We start from the raw sequence: 6,475 nt of genomic DNA on the forward strand, positions 1-6,475 counted from the left end.
TGTGCCAGTCTTGAGCTTGGGTCTTAAGATGTCCTGAGTGTTTCTACTTTGCATTCTATGGAAATACAGAAGGCAGAGCCTGCTGGACAATGAGAATAGAACTCAGCTGATCCACATCAGTACAAACTTTTGTCTCTCTGTGGGGAGCAGCTGAAGGATCCAGGAGTCACCTTTCACTTAGACACCCAGGCAAGCTCACTCAAGATCATCAGGCATGAGCCTGTGCTGATCCTCGACAAATGCGCTGTCACTGTCGTTCTGTTCCTGTGGTTGCTTATCATGTAGCACATTTGTGTATTAAGTAACTCACACATTTCCCAATAACATAACTCCAATTTTGCAAGTAACTCATACATTGACCAATAACATAACTCCAATGTTGTAAGGATAGACATAGCTAGTAGCCTATTTCAGTTTCCCTTGCATCTGACTCTGATCATTAGCTCTGTCAAATGAGATGTGTGATTTTTTAGGACAACTCTTTATAGAAAAGGAAGGATTTTCTCGTGGTTTCTAACTTATCTGTGGACCTGCAGTACTGGTGTGATGCCTGGAGGCCCCAGAGCTAACTTGGGCTATAGATAGCACTGAGGATGGAAGATAGTAGTTGGATTGGTTGGAAAAACAGACCAATGCAAGGACTTGGGCCTGATGACCATAGAGTTGCCCCACCGACCCTTGACCATCTATTTGTTGTCTTAATGTGATAGAGAAAAAAACTATGGCTTTTCACACCTCTGTCATTATGGATTTTACTTTGTACATAGCTGAGTTTAATTCTAACTGAAACAAATACTTAGTTGGTTAGTTGAAACATTAACTATCATAAAAATTGGTTGTGTTCTACTCATATGCATGTTATGGATTATTTTTGTTTTTTCCTTAAAGATAAACAACTTTAGGAGATAGGAATACTGGATTAAAGGGTCATCTCCAGGACATGTTTAGGAGAACTGTTGCTTATGTCTGGTTAAGCAAAGCTTGTTCTGGGAAAGCACTTGGAATCTGAGGATGTGAAAAGATGAATCTGTAGTTCAATGATCCCTAGTGTTTTGAAGCCATGTCTGGGTATCTGAATTAGGGAGAATAAACACCTACTAGCATAGACTCTCAGGGAGGATGTGAGTAGGAGGGACAAAGGAATTGAAACCAACTAGACTCCATTACTTGACAGAATGACAAATGTGACTTCTCTTCTCAACTCCCACTGCCACAGATTTTGCTGTGGTGTTAAACTGAAAGAGTAAAAATCTACACAGCTGCTTTGTCCAACCCCACATCTTCCTATGTCTCCATTGATGTGAAAAAGTTCCCTTTTTAAAACACATGTGCATATACACATATTTGTGTATATATGTGTACACACTAATGTATGTTTATATATTGTGATGCCCCCATACCAGAAACTAGATGAACATATTTATGTCTTTCCACAATGCTAGATTCTACTAAATAACAATAAATTTATAAAGTATGCTGTCCCATTGGCAGCCATTTGCCAGGTAGTACCAATTTTCTTGAGAGCTGGCTGAGGCAACCCAGTTTCTTTTGTTCCAATCTTAAATACTTATATTCACTCTCAAATCACACTTTACATAACACACAGAAAGTATATCTGTATTTATATATTTATTTATATTTGTATGCCTGTATATCTATCATCTATCTCTGTCTGTTGTCATCTACCTATCACCTATTATCTACCCATGTAGGTTAAAGAATGTGTATTAAAAAGAATAAAAAATCTGCAGCAGCCTTTAAGAAGTTCCCAAAAGGTCTAGCTGAGAAGTACAAACAGAAACTGATGGGGATACTAGAAGAGTTTCCAGGGAGAGGAGGGGTTCCAGTAACCATTGAACGCCGATTGGAGGTACTGATGTTGCTGCTGTGGGGTCAAGTTTTAGGGACAGAGTTTAGCTGCCTGAGTCGAGCATACAAGCAAGGTACAGACCAGGAAGGCAGTGGAGATAAATGGTCCAGACATTGACTGTGTAGATGGACTAATGGCAGTTAGAGTAGATCACACCAACAGTGAGGAACAAGCCATACTGACGCCCCTGGCACAATCAGAAACTCTCTGCTTGTTGGTTCCTCAACTCACACACAGGGAGTCAGATGACAGGTTGGTGAGGCTGCTGCTGTCGCAGTGTCATGTGTCAGGGGTCCACCTCCTTATGTGGTCCAGGTGGGGATGTTTTAATCTTTCCACCGTCTATCTCATTCAACAAATCCTCAGCCCTGGATTTCCTGATGTGACTTTAATATACTCATACAGTCCCAATTGGCTTTGGTAAATGTGTACGGTGGTGCTGCTCTTACTTTTGGCAGTAAGTAGGGTAGCCTGATCACAAGACTATAGTGACACACAAAAATCAATATGGTCTCAAAACGAAGGAATGTGGGAGCGGGACACAGCTGAAAACCACTAGATGGTGCTTCGGCTTCATCCTTTTGAACATTTTGAAGCAAACTAAAATCAGTTGAGCCTTGGGCAAAGTAATCTTGTTTTTCTTTCTTTTTTTTCCAATATAGTAAGCCTACATCTTATTTCCTCTTTAGCTTTTCTTGGGTGGTGTTTGGAATAGCTACAAAAAGAGGCGGGGCTAAACTTCTACTTAAGGAGAAAGCCGTCATCTTTTCAGTTCCTAAATGTGTACTGCTATTTTCACTCAATTTAAAGTAGAAACATTTTGCTTACCAAATGAGTTGGGAGGAGACATTCACACTTGAGGGAAGGAGGATCAATAAATTGTCTCCATAGTGAAACCAAGATTAGTACTCATTTCTTCAGATGGAGAAAATCCGCTTGTTAGTATCAATAGCTTCAGATAAACTTAGCTTTCTTTTTCCACTTCCGAGGCCTTCCCCCATCATATCTAGAGGCACACATGGTATTCTAATGCTGGAAGGAAGCTACAGATAAATTAGGTCAGCTTCCCCATTTTCTAAAAGAGGAAACCGAGACTCTCAGATTCAATAGTCATGGGTGTCACCGAGAAGTCAGATGCCCTGCTTTACCTCTCACCAAGAGAAGACAGCAACTTTCTAAGACCACACAAAACAATGGCACTCTCAGGGGAAGAAGTTTGCTCATCTCTACTTTGGATCACATCTTACTCATGAGACCCCAAAGCCCCCAGCTACCTCATCTCTCTTGTCTGATGTGATAGCTCTTTATCTAATCTCTAGAAAAGAAGAGACGAAGATATTTATACTGATTAGACCTTGCTGGGCAGAGCTGGGCTTAAGCTCTGTCTTCTAAGAGTCACAGGTCTTTATGAGAGAGGAACCCGTGGAGCCCTGGTGCTCTGTAAAAAGACAGAATATGTGTGAAGCCTTGTTGGTGAAGGGGGTGACCATGAAACTGGTCCCCTTCTTTCAAAGGTCTAAGGGAGGGGAATAGGGCAAAGGGGGGATGGGAAGCTACAAGTGAGGGGATAACAATTGGGTTATAATCTGGATAAAAAAAGTTTTTAAAAAAAGAACAGCAACAAAATCAGATGCATAAGAATCTGAGAGTGGGCAAGCTCAGGGAAGAGGCGTAGCAGGAAGAGAGGATGGGCTGTCTGGGTCAGGTCGGGTCTCCATCAGTGTGACAGAAGCTGTGTTGTTTCTCCACACACATCTTTCACTCCATTAATTCATTTGAGAACAGACAACAGCTAATAGGGGAGGGGAATAATGGGAAAATGGGAGGGAGGGAAGAATGGAGGATACAAGGGATGGGATAAACATTGAGATGTAACAAGAATAAATTAATAATAATAATAATAATAAAAAGAATGAAGGCAAGGTTCTTCAGACCCAGCTAATCTTGATGAATTTATGAAGTTCTCTGAAGAGAATGTTCAAACCTTCAGACCGATTCATCCAACTTTGATTTGCAGATCAAATGAGGATCCAAGAACACTGGCTCCTAGGTACTGGAGAACCAAAACAGGTCCGGGACAAGGAGTGGGTCTGATGGATGAGGCAGAAAGAGAGGGAAGGACTTCCTCTCTGAGCTGATGACGGCAGTATTGATCAAGTACTTCTCCCTGCTCTGATTTCCCTCTATGAAATCAGAATACAGTTCTTACTATTAGGCCAGCTCAAGAGAGGGTTTGAAGATAACCTTTATCTGGTTATTAATGTCCCTCCAAAGGATGCTACAGAAACAGAAAATCTTATCTTTCATCCCAGCCTATCAGCTTCCAAAGAGTCCTCATGTCTGCACAAACATATACACACAAAACATTTTAGTGCTTCCTCTCTCGTGACTCCCTCCTTCCCATCCTCCCCCCCCCTCCTCCTCCTATGTAAGACTCAGAGAAGTCACACATGGACAAACACAGACAGGATCCCATCCCCAAAATATCCTTCCACTCTGAAGCCCCAGAGATTTAGTCACTGTGAAAGAGAGGAAATACAAGCACCCAGCACTGCAGCGGGAAGCTCTGCGGTGAATGTAGAATATTTACAACTCTATCCAGACAGAAGGAGGAAGCATTCACAGCCCACACCCACAAACAACACACGGAACACAATACATCAGAACAGGATGAGTAGGGAAGTTCAGCGAAATATTGCGGCTTTTAGAGAAAGAGAAAAATCACATTCCAAATTGCTGGAATGATTTACCTATCAGTAAAAACAGATCCTGACTGGGAGACAGAGTTATATACAAGAGACTGGTTATATACTCTTGTCAAATAACATGATGAAAATGCATCTTGAATACATCGAGAGGGCCCCTGAGGACAGTGGTCTGTGGTTAAGATGAGATTTGCCATCACTCTGAAGGGCATCTAGTCTACCCTGCAGCATCCTGAGGATCAGAGGCAGCCACAGAACTTATTAGGAAGAGGAATATGATGCCACTGCCAAGCCTTTCAAGGGACATGAGAATGTCCATAGACCTGAGTGATACTGTGTGGAACCCAGGAACCAGGCAACGTTATATATTTTTATTTTTCCTGCAAGATCTTATGGCTCGTTTGCAAATTCTAAATTCTAAATTCTTTCACTGCCAGCTGCACAGCGTTTAGCCTGAGGACATCATTTGCACCATAACATCTTTTTTTTTTTTTTATTAATTTATGCTTGTTACATCTCAATGTTTATCCCATCCCTTGTATCCTCCCATTCCTCCCCCTCCCCCCCGCCATCTTCCCATTATCCCTCCCCTATGACTGTTCCTGAGGGGGATTACCTCCCCCTATATATTCTCATAGGGTATCAAGTCTCTTCTTGGCTACCTGCTGTCCTTCCTCATTGCTGGTGGGAATGTAAACTAGTACAGCCACTTTGGAAATCTATCTGGTGCTATCTCAGAAAACTGGGAATAGGGCTTCCTCAAGACCCAGCTATTCCACTCCTTGCAATATACCCAGAAGATGCTCCAGCACACAACAAGAAAATTTGCTCAACCATGTTCATAGCAGCCTTATTCATAATAGCCAGAACATGGAAACAGCCTAAGTGTCCCTCAGTAGAAGAGTGGATAAAGAAACTGTGGTACCATAACATCTTTTAAGAAACTCTCCCGCCACCCTGCCGGTTCCATGGAATGGAAAACTGCAATGTGACTTACAGTGAAAACCAAGCAGCAGCCCATGCTATCAGCTCTGAAAAGCTATAGTAAATGTCTCAGGACTAGAAGGAATGATTTAAGCAGTCTCCAGTCCAGCAAGAAGCATCTGTCTTTTGTCATTTTCCCCACAGAACATAAAATGTGCAGGGGAAGGCAGCCATGGCAGCAGGGGGGAAGGAGGTCAGTTGTTGGTAACCCTTTCCACTGTTCTCTTCCAACTACTACCTCAAATCCAGTACAGTCCAACTGCCTGTCTGCAATGGTACTCGCAGATGCAGGCCAAAGTGGCCCATCCTTTTCTATTAAAAAGCGTCAGCAAAAGCTGTAATAACACAATTTCACAAGACAGGAACAACACACCTGAAATAATATTCAGCATATACATTAATGATCAAAGTGGTGGCAAATTTAAAGATATGATTTTTATAAATCAAATTAAACTATTAATAATTTGGTTGGAATCCATGGTGAGAGAAGGAAGGGGACAAGCAATGTCTGGTGAAAACACAGGCTCATACAAGAGAGAGTAGTTTGCAACTATGGGCTGTCAGTCCCACCTTCAGTATGTACTGTTGCACGGAACACAACCATTCACTTGCACTAGAGGGAAAGTGCTACAGCAAATGGGGGAGTAGCATGAGATGATCTCAGTATCATTAGTGCCATTTTATAGAAGTCTACAATGTTATGAAGTAACCATAAAATTATTTTTGTTACTTCTTCATAACTGTAATTTTGCTACTGTTGTGAATTTTAATGAAACTATCTATAATTTCCCATGGTCTTAGATGACCCCTGTGAACTTGTGGGTCATTAAGCCTCCAGGCTGAGCATTCTTGTGCTAGTACTGCCAAAGAAACACGAAATATGGCTGATGTTATTGACCAATATGACCTTACTTAC

Source organism: Acomys russatus, chromosome 8 (genome assembly GCF_903995435.1).
Source record: "Acomys russatus chromosome 8, mAcoRus1.1, whole genome shotgun sequence".
Taxonomy (NCBI): domain Eukaryota; kingdom Metazoa; phylum Chordata; class Mammalia; order Rodentia; family Muridae; genus Acomys; species Acomys russatus.